Source organism: Python bivittatus, unplaced genomic scaffold, assembly GCF_059951505.1.
Source record: "Python bivittatus isolate LINGU-HERP-01145 unplaced genomic scaffold, Pbiv_v1 ctg000020_np1212, whole genome shotgun sequence".
NCBI classification, from domain to species: Eukaryota; Metazoa; Chordata; class Lepidosauria; order Squamata; family Pythonidae; genus Python; species Python bivittatus.
This window is the reverse complement of record NW_028277030.1, coordinates 89,403,809-89,419,229: the sequence shown is the minus strand read 5'-3', so window position 1 is coordinate 89,419,229 and position 15,421 is coordinate 89,403,809. Positions and strand designations below refer to the sequence as shown.

Below are 15,421 nucleotides of genomic sequence, written 5' to 3'. Positions count from 1 at the left end.
TTTCTTTTATTTGATCTGATCTCCTGTCATTGACATTTCAATATCTTCATCCTTATCTCTTTTTAGCCCTTTTAAAAGATAATCCAGATTGTCTTATTCTGGGGCATCAGCCTTCCCATCCCTGTTTCTTCTGCATTGGTGGCCCTATTTCCTCCATTCTTTTTCCATGTTTTAAAATATAACGAGAACTTTGTTTCCATGCATACCAACCTATTCTTTTGACACAGGACTGTTGTTGGGAGTCTAGCAAGTGACTGCAGTGGTATGAAAACTGATAAACATATAAATAAGCAATATATTTCAACAACCTTCATCTTTAGCTTGGCTGGCAATTCAGCTTGGTCTGGTGGGACAAATATGCTCTAATTGCTAAGACAAAGCAGGATGTATGAATATCCCACCTGCTCTTGAGGTGACACTGAAGGAACTGATTTTTTTTTTTTTTGGTGCCTTCGAGTCAGTGCTGACTCCAGGCAACCGTCTGGAGAAGTCCCTGCAGTTTTCTTGGCAAGATTTTGGAAGTGGGTTGCCCTTGCCTTCTTCCTAAGGCTGAGAGAGAATGACTGGCCTAAGATCACCCAGCTGCTTTCATACCTAAAGTGGGACTAGAACTCATGATCTTCTGGTGCCTTGACCACTACACCCAACTGGCTCTCAATAACTGTATAGCAACTGCAATTTAATGTCATCTCGAATGGAAACAGGTAGCTGGGTAGTCCAGTTCCAAGTTAATATATTTAAGCCCAGGTCTTGCTGGCAGATACTCAGAAGAAGCCAAATTGTATTTAACCAACTGCTGCTAGATACATCTATCAATGTCTTTCAGGTCACCTCAGAGGCTGGTCAGCTAGGCAACCTCTGCCTGGACACTTAGACAAAATAACCCATTCATTAAATAGTTGGGCAGAAGAGATCTTCCAGCTTCATAGCATTATATGGAACAAGCATTTTCACATTTTCTTCTTTTTGTCATGTTTATTGAGAATCCCAACATATTTCCTGTTCTGCTGATATCATTGTGCTGTTTGTATCTATATGCAAAAACTGCACTTGCATACCTTGCCAACAAACTGCTATTCCTTCCATTCTTATTTTGGGATTATGTAAGTAGTTTGGCAAATTAAGCAAACTGCATCGTGATTCAGCACTTATCATTTCCCTCAGGTCACTCACTGTGCATAAGTGCCAGGCCCAGCACTGCTGAAAGGTTCTTATGTTTAATTTATTATTGATCAAAAGCTTGTACCCCTGAAATAAGATTAATACAGTCTCTTTATTCACTCTTTCTTTCATCAACAAAAGATAACAGGTATCAGCAGTAGATTCTGCAATGTAAGTATATTTATTTTTCATGCAGGCGTCATCTTTGTAAATATTGACACAACTGCTTTATATGAATGTACTGAGTAAGGTGACAATCCTTGGCCAATTGCACTTACCTTGCATTGGTTTAGTGATACAAATGTATAGGATCACATTACAGACAGGATCACAAATATTGGAGGATGAATGGTTAGAATGCTTAGAATTCTTTTAGAAATTTGGTAACTGATTTGGAGGAGTTCAAGGATCCCTCACTCTCCTGTTTTACCCCACTTCCACTTTTTAAGCATGATTTTTTGTTAACAAAATTGGCTAAACTAAGAAGGGGGAAGCAGGAAGACTCACTTCTGCTTACTGAAGTTGGTTCATATTAGATTTGTCTGTAATCCACTCAATACTGTTCCATGCTACTTAGGAACTGATTGCCGTATGTGATATCAATGGGGAATTTTCTAAAAGAATAAATCAACAAGCTGTTCCTTTGTGTGCTTCTTTTGAATCTTTCTTTTCAGGCACTTAAGCTACCCAAACATTTTAAAATAGCAATTTTTTTCTTGCATTTTGTTCAGTCTCACTTTCTTCTTGCATGAAACTCTAATCTGGATGTTGACTATTGCATAAAGAACCTAACCTGTTAAACTGTATGTTGTACTGTATAATCACCCTGTCCCACATAATTTAATAATGTAATAGCTAAATCATTCTAATTGTGTGGACTTTTAAAACACCATTCCAGTACTAAGATTTGAAAAACAGCCAATTGTTGGAAACATTAATTTATTTATAATTGTAATTTCTAAGGCAACACAACTCAGCAGCAACTCTGGGTAGAGTACAAATTAGAAAAAAACCACAGTACATTAGACCAGAAAGAATAAAAGATGACTGCAACAAAGGGAACAACAATAGACCATAAGCAAACCCTCATTTAAGGGTTTATTTATTTATTTAAAGGCTCATTTAACGGCTGGCATGGTCAGTAGGGGGGATACTATTCCAGAGAAAAGATGCTACACAGAGAAGGCATGCTCTGTAGGCCTCATCAGATGCCATTGCTTGACAGATGGCACACAAAGTGAGTCCATTCTTCTAGATCTTATGGGAGGGCAGAAATGATGGGAGAAAGGTAATTTGGATAACCAGGCCCTGTGTCACAATGGCTTTGTAGGCGACAAGCAGTACTTTGATTTTCACTGGACTCTAATTGGTGACCAGTTCAGCTTGGATGTGGATGTGCCAAGACGGGCCTTCGTTCTGTTGCATACTGGACCAACTGTCATCTTGGAGTAGTTTTCAAAGGCAGCCCCATGTAGAGCACATTGTAGTAGTTCACATGTGAGGTGACTAAGTCAATATCAGTGGCCTCTTGTGTTCTTTATAAACCGTTAATAGAATTTATTTAAATGAAATTTGATAGAGTGGAGAAAGAGATGGCCAATGGGTTGTAAGGGGACAATAATATCTACTACAGATGCATCACAGATGCACACGCATATACACACATAGTTACAGCATAGTAATTCATACTTGGTTGGTTGGTTCCTTGCAACTATCAACTTGTTCTTTAGAGTCAAATAATTAAAAATATGAGATAATAAAAGGAAACATAGCTAAACTAAGTTTATATCAACACCATTCACAATTACTCTAGCTTTCTATCCTTGGAAACCATCCTTGCTTCTACTATATACATACAGTGTTTCATACATTACCTTTTTTATTTTGAACCTCTCACCACTCTTTTTGGGAGGATCTCATCAATTCCATCCAACCATGACTTTCTTGGTCTTCTCATTTATCCCAACCCATTCACTCTTCCTTCATGTATTTGTTTTGGGATTTGGTCCCCATTCATTGTGTATGACCAGACCACCTAAATGCCTGTCAACCACAACCATAAGCCTGGGGAACTCCACTGCCAACCCAGGCACAGAGTCAAGGAGCACAGGCAGGGATGCTGCTACACTGTAGGGAGGAAGGTATGTGAGCAGCAATCCCCACTGATCCCTACGGCCCAACCTCACAAAGAAGGTCTCACGTCTGGTGATGTCTGGAGCAGGGCCCCTAAGGCAGGGCCTTTCATCCCAAATCATTCCATCACTTCTATTTTTAATTTCATTCACTCTTTTGAAGCTTCCTTGTTAGTTCTCTCCAACCACTTCATATTTTACATTATTTAAACAGCTCTGCATTTTCTCTTCCTCCTTTCATCTTAACCTCTGCTTGTTCTCTTTGACTATATTCTTTGCAGTTACATTTTCTCTATCTACACATAATCCAGTATCTTTCTCTCACCCTCATTTTGCAGCATCCACTCTCTTACATTATTTTTTTTCCTCATCCACACCCTCTTTCACTTCATCATTCTACGAAGTATCCTTTTTCATACTTCCCATCAGCATAACTCTTACACTTCTGTGGCACTTTGTAAATATATCCACTTTCCATTCTTTCTCTTAGGAGATTAATATATCTTTGAATACTTTTTCATACAGGACTCTTTTTGCTCTTTCAGTGATCAATCTACTTTCACACTCCTTTCTTTTATTTCTTTTCTTCTATGTTCATTTTTTCCCCAAGGTCCTTTCTTGACACTACCAAAAATTGGTCTGTCCTACATTAAGAACCCCTATCAACCTTGTAACTTTCACTAATTCTCTCAATCCTTCACCATAATCAGTCAAATCTTTCATGTTTTTAGTTTTATATTTGTTACTTTGCAATATTTACATATGAATATACTTATATTTACATCAACTATTCAAAACAAACAGATCTTATTCTAAGCAGATATTCACCAGTCATCATTCTCATTAAGTTGGAAGTCTCTGAATGGCCAAATCATTTTTCTTACATTATCTTTTTTTTGTTCCCATTCGCCCATTCATGCCGCCTAAGAAAACAGGTTTTTTATTCCCTTTGGATAATATTTATTCAGAGTATTACATATTTTTCCCAAATACTTATCTCTAGTTCTTCTATTATTACCATTCACTGGAATATAACATGCACCAAATCACCAAACTATGGATTCTCAGTTTCACATGCACCAACAGTCTAGATGATACCTATTCATATGTTCTGATGTATACTTTAACTCTTTTATTCATAATTAAACCTACACTTTCACTTCCCTGCATGTATTCATCAGCTCCACTCCACAAGATCAGATTGCCTTCCTTCAGATTTATTGTGTTATTCCTTTTTTCTCTTAATTTTACATACAACTTACCTATTTTTCTTTCATCTGTTAATTCTTGCTCTTTACCATTTATTTCTCTTACATTCCCAAATTGCAATCTTTTAATATGCCAATTTCCTTGCCAAATGGGCCAATAGATATTGATCTCTGCTGCCCATCAATGGCTTTGGTTAACTGAGGGTTTCATATAATTTTTTTTAGTCAGACAGAGAACATGTAAACTAAATTGCCAGTTTTAGTTGTACATTTGCCACATGCAGCACAGTATGAATGGTACTGATAACGTTTGGCACAATTTTGCCACTGTGCCACAAGCACCACCAAAACTGCTTTATTCCAAGAATACTCATGCTAAGATCTCTAATTTAGCAATTGCTTTGCAAGCCAACACATTACCTGCATTCTAGCCATTTAGATGTATTGACACACAATTAAGATGTTACTAGAACTAAAAGTTTCACATATTGAAAAGTTAATTGTTTCCCAACTAAATCACTCCAAAAAAAAAATAAAATCTTCAATTCATTTTCACCCCCATTCCAATTTTGTTAATGGCTGGAATTGGCAGTTAGGTCTCTGAAGAAGCATTCCCATGAAGAATTTTTAACCTTTTAAGAGAACAACAATACATCTATTTTATTTTTCTTTTCCACTTTCCCCCTTTACTTTCCTCCCTTTTCCTTCCTTTCTAAGAGATTGCAACAATGAGGCTCCTTTTTCCCAGGTAGGATTTGGGGGAGGGGGGGGTCTTAATTCAAAAGGAAGGAATGGTTATATTTATTCCCTAATGTTTTTCTGTTGTTCCTCCAAATAGCCCCTGCATGGTGGTTAAGTTTAGGAGAAAAAAAACCTTTCATTAACACTAATAGGGGAATTTTCTTTTCCTAATCAAAATTGAGACACTGGAAAATTGTGGGTGGATCGGATGAGGAGGTGTTACTGTATGTCCTGAAAGGGAAGGGTTAACCCTTCTCTTCCTAGTTTGAATCCTCTATAAAATCATCCTTATGGCATCAGGCATAGAAAAACTTATCTGGAGAAATATCTGATTGCTGAGCTATAACTCCCAGCATGCTTTATGACTGATCTGTCTAGGCATCTCCTGCCAGGAAGCATTTTTACATGGGGGGAAAAATGGAGAAATTAATGGAATGAGAAACATAAATTGCTGCTTACCCAGAAAATCTACTTTAGATTTAGTTTATTGATACTTCTTTCCATAGGCATATAAAATCATTTTTCAGAGAGAGACAGAAAACATCATGTACAGGTAGTCCTCATTTAGTGACCACAATTGAGACCAGAAACTCGGGTGTTAAGCAAAGCGATTGCTAAGTGAAACTATGATTGTGTTTATGATCTTACTTCAGCTTTCCTTTGCTTTACAGACCTGTGAAGGCCGTAAATGCGAGGATTGGTCACAAAGTTACTTTTCTATCACGGTTGTAACTGTGAACAGTTGCTAAACGAGGCAGTCACTAAATGAGGACTGCCTGTAATGCATACATTAGATATTTCACAAAGAAAGAAACACAGGTTATAGTTCAATGACCTGTTAATGCATATTTAGGAGCCAACTACATATTTTACATCACTGTAGGTAACAGAGTGCCCAGCTAGGTGGCAGCATCAAGCCAATCTTGGGTGAGCTTGAAAGGGACAAATGTGGTTAGTATTTGGATCAGGGACCATAGAAAATCCCAGAGTTGTAAACTGGACTGGGAATTAAAAAACAAAACAAAAACATCCTGGAAAACCACTTTTGTACTGTTGCCAAGAAGACTACATGTTGTGTCCGTGAAGTCATCAGGAGTCAAGCTTGACTTGAAGGAGATTTTACCTTTTTAATATAATTGTACCTTGACACTTTTTAAAGAAAATGGATTGCAATTAGTGGTGTCATTCTTCAGAAATCCTGTTTTCACCCTTCTGCAAGTCTCAGTTCCATTATTTTGATTCTGCTGATGTAAGCACTTTCACAACTCATTATGTCAGTACACTAAGTATGGTTTGTACTAATTGTTCCTTTAGCATTTTCATAACTCCTAGTGGAACAATACCATCTCTTGTATTTGTTCTGATAGGATTATTTTGGATCCAGCCCAGTGAAAATCCTTTGAGAGGGCAAGGAGGGCTGTTTGCAAAAGTATAAGAGAAACATGCCTATGAAAATCAGGGAGGTGGGGAGCCACTGAGAGACATTTGGAGTAGAGAAAACAATTCTAAACTCCCTCTTTTAAAGCTGCTTTCATTTAAAAAACAATGTCAGGGTTCAGTTACATATTTGCATAAAACATTTGACTAACTCTGTAAATACCAGTCGGTTTGGCCCAAACATTTTCAAAATATGTATTGATTTTGGCAAACTGTAGCCAGCTTTGGATCATTTGATAAATACTATTTATGCAAAGAACTGGCAGATGCCCTTCTCTTTTGAGGCATAAGAATTTTAGTGAGGATTGTAGAAATTCTAAGATTACATATTCAGAGGAATATTGTGGAATCACTCTGGATGACAAAAGCCCTACTTTGCAGTTACCAAGATTTTTTTTTTTTTTAAAGCTACACACTGGAGTACAGTTGTGGTTTCCTGATTTTAATATTAGAAAACCTAAATAGTGCAGAAGGGAAACTCAAAATGTGGTTCAGTCCATATGATCTACTGTCTTAGAAGGTGATACATGACTCATCTAAGGAAATTTCTAAGGCACTAGTGTTTCTATCTACAAAAACAGTTGAAAACTGACCTGGGATTGTCCTCATGCCTACATTCTTCAAAATGCAAATGACATGCAGACAACATGATGAACCAGTGTTTGCCAGCTTTCCCTCCAGGTGTCTAACAAGAGAGTGCAAAGAATGCCATCCCATCTGAGCCCCATTTTGGGGCTACCAGTGGTATGGAGTAATAAAAATCCCCTCAGTGTACTCAACACAACCAACACAACTCCTCAATCCCAGACCAACACTTTAATAACTATACCATATTGGCTTAATTTATATTTAGAACTCCCACCTAGATTAGTCTGGGATTTTTATGAAAACTCTCCAGTTTGCACAATGTTTTTCCAGGGCAATTGCTTTCCATCTCACTAGATTTTGTATCAATTCATCTTGCTGGAGACTGCTGCACAGTTGCGGTATTTCTGACTTCCTCTTTTCTACATACTATACACGATGGAATTCCCCATTGCTTTTTGCACTAGCCTGATTCTTAGCCTCCCAAGCACCCTTATTTCTCTGTTTCCTCTCTTGTGATTCTGGATTTTTTAACTCCCAGCCCTGACAAATGAAGGTTGGACTCTGCACATCAGCTCAGGTAATAGTGAGCCAATCTTCTTTTAACCTGTAGCCTCAGCCTGCCTTTTTGCAAATAGAGTTCTCTGTCAGGAAAGCTTTACGTTTCAATTTTTTTTTATTACTTTTGCTTTGCAGCTGGGGTTGAGCTGGACTAGTTCCAACTCTGAAGGCCCTACTGCTCTGTATGATTCTACTGCTGGCATTATAAAGCCAGAAAATGAAAAACATCATTGTCCAAAGCCCAAGCTGGAACTGCAGGCCCATAATTTAGGCCAGGCTTTTAGAGCATAATAATAGTTATTCTATACTACAGTGATCTTAAATGGAGCATCTGCCTTTCCCACCCTCAGCTTTCCGAGAAAAATTGCCTCTGCGGAAGTGTTGGATATCAGAGCAGCAGCTCTGCAGTGCCCACCCAGATGCATGGGCTTTTGAAAAGCCCCTGTCTCTTTTGCACTTATAACCCTGGCCCAGATACCTCTGGAGCCAAATGTTTGATGCTCAGCTGTTTTGGCATCCCTTTAGCTTTGCTATTTCTGCATCACAACATCAGTCTGACTAAAAAATATATTTTTGAATGTACAGTATCTTGTCTAAGGCCTGAGTTCAAATTACCAAATTAATAGGGCTTTCCTCCCACAAGCTTTGGATTATCTTTATTTTTAGGTGAGTACTGCCAGCATCGAAAGACATCATGAAAGAAAAAAACCTTAAACTGGACAATACGTAGCAGTATAAAATGTTATGAAATTTGAATCCCACCCCACACAATGATGGTAGCTGCTTGGATTTCACCACAAAATTCCACCTTGGACTTCTGCCTTCACTTTAAGACTCCTGGCAGTTTTTCAAGAATGAATATTGTGTTTCAGCCACCTCAGCTCCAAGTGCAGCCCAGAAAATCCAAGTTGCATATTGATAAGGTTGTTTTGTTGAATATAGTTGAAATCAGTTTTTTACAAAGTATATTGCATCAGTAATTTATAAACCCAAGACATTTCTGTATAGTTTCTAGAAACTTCACCGTGGTTCTCGGCAGTAACCCCATCAAAGAAACTTTGGTGTCTTAAAGATAATTATTATTTGCTGTTATTGATAGATGACATGATTCTTTGGTGTTCAAACATCCAAATGGTAATATATAAAGCTTCAAGTGGTTCCAAATTTATTTTTCTCTGCCTTCTTCACTAGCTGGACTGTACTTTCCCCCACATTTCATGGACATGTCATGCTAAAACCTGGAGAGACAGCTTCTCAGTTCTAAGGATGCCATTAATGAACCAGCAGCAACCAATCATCTTGGACCATTTTTATGCCTGCTATTATCAGCCTACTATTTGGCATGCTAACGATGGCCTCCTAGCATAGATGAACCTCATTATGGAAATAGTCAAACAAGGCAAGGCAAGGCAGAACAATTGTTATCTACTTCTCTTCTACCTTCTCTTTCTTCACATGAAAGGACACAGCATGTCCATACATTCACATGTCTGTATACTGCAGTTATTTCTCCATATGCAAGTTCTTCTACCATACCCTTTGTTCAGGAAGTTGTGAAAAAGGAGAGGAAGGAATGCCTTGAGACATTTCTAGACTCTCCTCTGCCTAGAAATGCGAGGGGAGAGAGAAACAGATGTATCAGGGTTGAGAAGGAGCACCAGAACATCACAGAATATAGTGTCCTTTGGAAGGATGCTTCATTTACAATATTTGGGGTACAAGCCTCATTCTCAAGACTCTGTAGTCACTGCTGGCAGGTCCAAGGTACCACTCAAAATAACTGATGTCCATATCCTGCACTTTAAAATTCCTATCCATAAAAGGGGGAAAATAGGGAGATTAAACTTTTTTTTTTTTTTTGCATTATGTCACTGCCACACCATATATGGCCCTTAGAGGTCTTCAACAAACAAATAAACACATCCATTCCCCTCTGCCCCCCCCCAAAAAAAACCCCTGGCTTTTTTTATAGTATTTCAACTGGCTGATGTTATAAATCAGTTCAACTTGCTTTGGAAGTAGATGGTTCTATCACATAGTACAGGCAAAAATCAAACCACTCATTTACATGCAGCTGATTCTCTCCTCATAACAGCTATTTTTAATTTTTTTTAGCATTGTCTCAACGAGTTGCACATGGAGACTGCATCTGCACCGCAGGCCATTACCTCACCGATCGTGCTTGCAACAAGAACAGGATACGCCTGCTGAAGAGTAGAGTGGGTATGGTGGACCTGGAAGCAAGCCAAGTCATTTTTCACTGTGACAAAGAACTGGGTTAATTCTTAGCACAGGAGCAGAAGGCCTTCAAGGAAATGCCATGGAAATTAGTGAGATGTATTGGTTATAAAAGGAAGGACTACTGTATCTAGGCTGCAAAAACCTGGATGACCACTAGAGGATGCAAAGAGATAAATAAAATCTGATTCTTTGCTGTCATCTAGTCACCATGTGGATTTTTGCAGGACAGTTATGGTAGCCCTAATACAAATATGATAATTCAAGTCAGTTTTGAAGTCAAACACAATAAACAATTTGTAAATTGGCCAGTTTTAGGCTAATCAGAAAAAGCTGTCCAAGTTTTTCTTCTTGCTCAACTTCAACCTCTTGCTCAATTTAAGTTAAAAAAAACAAAACAAAAAAACTTTACAGACCCCACCCTGTTGAGGCATGAAAAATGTCCACATGGTGGTGCTAACGCAGTGTGACTGAACAGGCGCATGGGATGACGGGCACAGTGTATTATGTTGAACTGGCAAATTTGTGATTTTCACCCCATTTTTTCAGAAATGATGTTTTTCCAAGGGAGGACTAGTGGGCAGGAGGGAACCTAATCCCTCCCAAACCTGCAGCTTCTGAAAAATTCTATTCTTCTGCGTTGAACTCAAAACCCGGCTGGGGAAAAATATTGCTTTATTGGGGTGAGAGCTGAGTAGAAGCAGCAGGCAAGGAAAGGATTAAGGACCTCCTGCTTGACATTTCTCGGCTGCTAATGTTCTGCAGCCTCACCTTTACGCCGCAAGACAAAGTTAAGATTAACAAGGCTTTGCTTTCTTCCTAGTACCTTGTTTTGCTCTGTTTTTAGGAAATAAAGAAGTTAATGTATATGTGGATGACTGAGCACAGAGAAAAGAAGCAAAATCAGAAGGTGGTTGTTACTGTAACCTTTTTTTTTCTTTTAAAAAAATTGAAACATGATATATAATTTTGAAATTATAAATGAAAAGAGTTGCAAATGCAAGTGGCCGTGAGCTGCTCTCCCCCTTAGCATGCTGCTTCTGACATGTCACTTAAAAGACAGGCGATAGCATGTCAAATGCAGATGTCTGCCTGGTGGAGGCCTTCAAGCACACCACTGCGTATTGGTTTCCATACAAGCCTGATAGTGCGGGGTTCCATTCCAAGAACTATTCCATGCCATTCTTACCATTATTTAATGATGCTTAGTGGCCAGTGTTTTATAATGGGTAGAATATTGAACTAGGACTGGAGACCCTCATCCTCAAGCCATCGAAACTTATTATGTAGCTGATGTGGGATCACTCACTTTCTGGCCAACCTACTTCATAGGGTTATATTGAGGACAAAGTGACCTGCCCTCCCCCCACCCCCCCTCCACAATCCACCTTGAATTCCTAGAAGAAAGGCAGAATATAAATCTAGCCAAAAATAAAACAGCTCCATTTCAAGGATAAACATGCTTTGCAACAGTAGGCAAAGTTCAAACATTTCTCTCTTGAAGGATACAAATTCCTATGGTCTGGCTACACAACAGCTCATACTGGCATTACTTCAACCTAATGTAGACACCATCTAATGCATTCTTGGCAGTGAAATAAAAAGCAGAACAATGCCAGTAGAAACATGAAATAATGTTTCAATACCAACATTCCCACTGAGCACATTACAATTTGGCTACAACCCATCATTTACTATGCTGCACATCAAGTTTGCTACAATCCCCATGCTCGGTTAAATCAATCACCATGCCCAGAACACATCCTCTCTGCATGCAGATTGCAGAGCCAGAGACACCGGGAGACATCACAGTCTTTCCCCCTCATGTGCTGTATAGGCCTCCATTCAGTAGAGACAGGGATGTAAGAGAAGAACCCACCCATTCATAAACTCCAGGGTTCTTCTCAGACTGCAGGCCGCATGTGACCCAGAGCACTTGCAGCACGTAATTCATTCCTCCCGTTTGGCTGATATGTCCCTTTGGGTGGAATTTAAGCTGCAAAATGGCCTCTACAAGGCTTAAAGCAACCATTGTATTCTTTTAAACTTCCACTGATGCCCGAAAATCTCAAAAGCAGGCTGAAAGTTTTGCCCTTCCCAGTTTACTCCTTGCAGCTTTGGAAGCAGAAAAAAAAATTGCAAAGCAACCAGCCAACGTAGCATAGATTAGACCAGCTGCAAAAAAATAAGATAAGATATAAGATAAAATAAAAAAAAATGTCCTACTCTCAGAAGCGTAGCCAGATAAATAATGGGAAAGAGCCACCAAAGTAGGTAAAAAAAAATACTGTGCTTTGAAGACTTGTCTGTGTGATATACAGTATTTAGATTTTTTTTTCAAACTCTTTAGTTAGATTCTGCTGCTTTTAATTGATTGCTATATTACAATGTTGAATGTTATTTGCATTTTTATTGTATATCACCCTGGGAGCTATTACCTATGGAATAGCAATAAATATATAATCCTACTTGTGGTGAAAGTTATAAAACAGCTCAGATTTAGCAGACAGAAGGTCCCAAGTGCAAACTTTGGATGTGGTCTGGCACAGGAGAGATACCCACCCAAAACAATGCTGTTCACAACCAAGTTGAGGGTATGGAAACTTCCTTTCTTGCCTGGTTGTTCTTTTGTTTTTCTTTTCCCTCTGCTGTTTCTCACCAAGCCGCTTTTGTGTGATGCCAATGTTTGTTTGCTCTGTCTTGGATCAACAACTCAAAATGTATATGTGTATGTCCATAGATAAGAAAGAAAGGACTTACTAAATAAGCTGTGTCACACATTTACATTCAATATGTCTATAGTTAAGATTGTATGTGCCCAGCTACGTGTCCAGATTTATCTGATCTTGGCTGGTCTTGAAAAGCTGAGCAGAGTTGGACCTGGTTACTTTTGGAAAGTAGGCCACCAGGAAGTACTAAGATTGTAGGGTAAACTGAGAAGTTGGAAAAAAACATCCTAGAAGGCAGCAGTGGAAAACCTCTCCTGTACTGTTGCCAAGAATTACACTGATGTGTCAATGAGGTTACCATCTCAACTGGAAGGTGATGTTACTTTAGGGCTGGGTGTGCATGTTTCACCCTACACCAAATCTCACATTCAAGAAAGGCCCCATTCTGGGGTCATAATAAATGCCTCAAATTACAGCAAACAAAGTGAAGAGTTTACTCATTTTGAGTCATCAATTCTAATTGACTGAGTCAAGGACTGAAAGAAGGAACTCCTTGGAGCACGAAAGCTGACATTTTCCAACTGCTGAAAATCCCCTCTGCTTCTGGGATTTCAGCACAGCCATACAGAACTGGATGTTGTTCTTCTGAAGCTGAGTTGCAGGGTGTACAGCAGAATATTTTTCAGCAATTGCATTTTGTGTGTACCCGGGTTGATAGCCAACACATGTCTCGCCTTAACCACCTGGGAAAGAAAAATAGGCTGGGTTGTAAGAGTTGATTTGATTATGTTAAGATATAAGGCCTTAAGGCAAATCCTGTGCAAGGAAAATAAGCATTGTGGAGTGATGGAAGGCGTTCACACTCACCTGATCACAGCAGAAACTCTACCAAGGGTCCCCTTGGGCATTCCTGTGCAGTGTGTTTTAAAGCTTTTGCTTAACCCATGACTTGCTAAGACGTCACTGAAGGCTAAAGCTTTTGAACAAGTGTGGAAACTGGAGCTGTAGGATTTTTAGAGCAGGGGTGGGAAATTAGCCACTTTCCGGATATTGCTGAACTAAAAAAAACAAAAACAAAAACAAAAAACAACCTTCCCAGCAGCGCTATCCAGCATGGGGAACCTTGCGGGTTATATGGAGATATTGATCCACAACTGCAGGCCACAGGTTCCTTATCAGCCACTTGAATATATGTGCATGTGATGTGTGTATGTGTGTTTATTGGTGAGTGGTTTGCATTGTGTTGCCTTTGAAACTCCCAGATGACATTGTTCTAAAAGGACTTAGAGGGTTTGCCAGGAATGGAAGAATGCTAGATATACCATCTTCTGTACCTGTTCCAATATTATTATTTTAGATACAACCCAAGGTTGTTAAAAGCAGTTTTGGTTCATTCTGCAGAGTCCGACCTTTAATTTCTGCCCATCTTGTACTGTTGGCAGCAATATTATCAAGCATTGATGTACCTCCTGGTATCTTGATGCCTTTTGATCTTTTAAAATAGATTTTGTTTTGCTTATCTGCAACTGGAGGAAATGGAAAAGAAACACGGAGACGCAATTAGATAGTAGAATTTGGGGGGTGGGGTAGAGGGGAGTTTAAAGCACTGTAGTGCTGTGCAGCTGAATATGGAGTTTTAAGATTAGAAAAACGGTAGCAAAAGCAGAATAAAACAGATAACAGAATAAAACATCCTGATATTTATCCCCTGGTCCCATTCTTTCATGTGTATATAGGAGTTTTCAGATCTACTCTGTCATAATTCATTCCCTTTGGCCTCCTATTGCCTGCCTGTTCCTAAGCTCTCCCTACTTGTAGAATCTGACGCTTTGTGCTCGTTAGGCACTGATTTGGCACAATGAAATCTGGGCATAATTAGAACCCTATATATTACAAGAACCAGAGGATGATAGTAGATCACAGAATGCTGTGGTCCAGTCCTGAAACAGTTGCAGGCAACTACCCAAGCATAGCAGCTTATGACCTCATCTTCACTGATAACCAAGATTCACTGCAGATAAGGGTGGTCAGCTTGCGGCCCACCTTGGCAGCCTCCAGATCCCCCAACCCCCGAGAAGGAGGGCCTAAATATTCGAGCCTCTTTTGTACTTTGGGTGATGAGTGGAAGGATGCTTTAAATCATTCATTGCACCCCTTAAAAACACTGACACTTCCTGCCCCAGCTGGGCCTATTTTTTTTTTTTTAAAGGACCAAATAGATGCTTTATGTTCCACAAGGCTTAAGGCACCAATTTTGCTCCTTAACTACAATACCACCTCCAGAAGTAGTCCAACTACTTCACCCCTCTCATCCAATCTTATATCCTCAGCAGTGCCCCTGCATTATCCTTGAGGCAAGAGAGGAAGTTGTGATCTGGTCCTCATTTCTACCACTGCTGCTAGGAATTTTGGAGCACCTATTCCCATTTCTACCATAGCACGAATAGGCACATCATTCAAAGAAAAACTGTACAAAAATGTATATATTCATGGAAGCAGCTTACAAGATGCATATATTTGAGAAAGCTGTGTGTGTGTGTGTGTGTGTGTGTGTATGTTAGGAAAAGTTTAGATGCATACAAAATATTATAAAGAGAGCTGTACATGAAAGCAAAAGTAGGGTGGTGTTTTTTTGCAGGCAGATGCATATTTTCAATGAAATATGCTGACAATTGAATATAGGGGAACA

The 15,421-nt window shown here is 39.1% G+C and overlaps 1 long non-coding RNA gene across 1 annotated transcript in view; it reads left to right on the top strand.

The window, feature by feature from the left end:
- LOC148217124 (uncharacterized) overlaps nt 1–12,731 on the top strand; it is a 29,123-nt gene extending 16,392 nt beyond the window's left edge. Inside the window, exon 4 of the long non-coding RNA XR_015797995.1 lies at nt 9,941–12,731. This is a non-coding gene — a long non-coding RNA (uncharacterized LOC148217124). The remainder of the gene's footprint in view (nt 1–9,940) is intronic.
- Nucleotides 12,732–15,421: the final 2,690 nt, after the last annotated feature.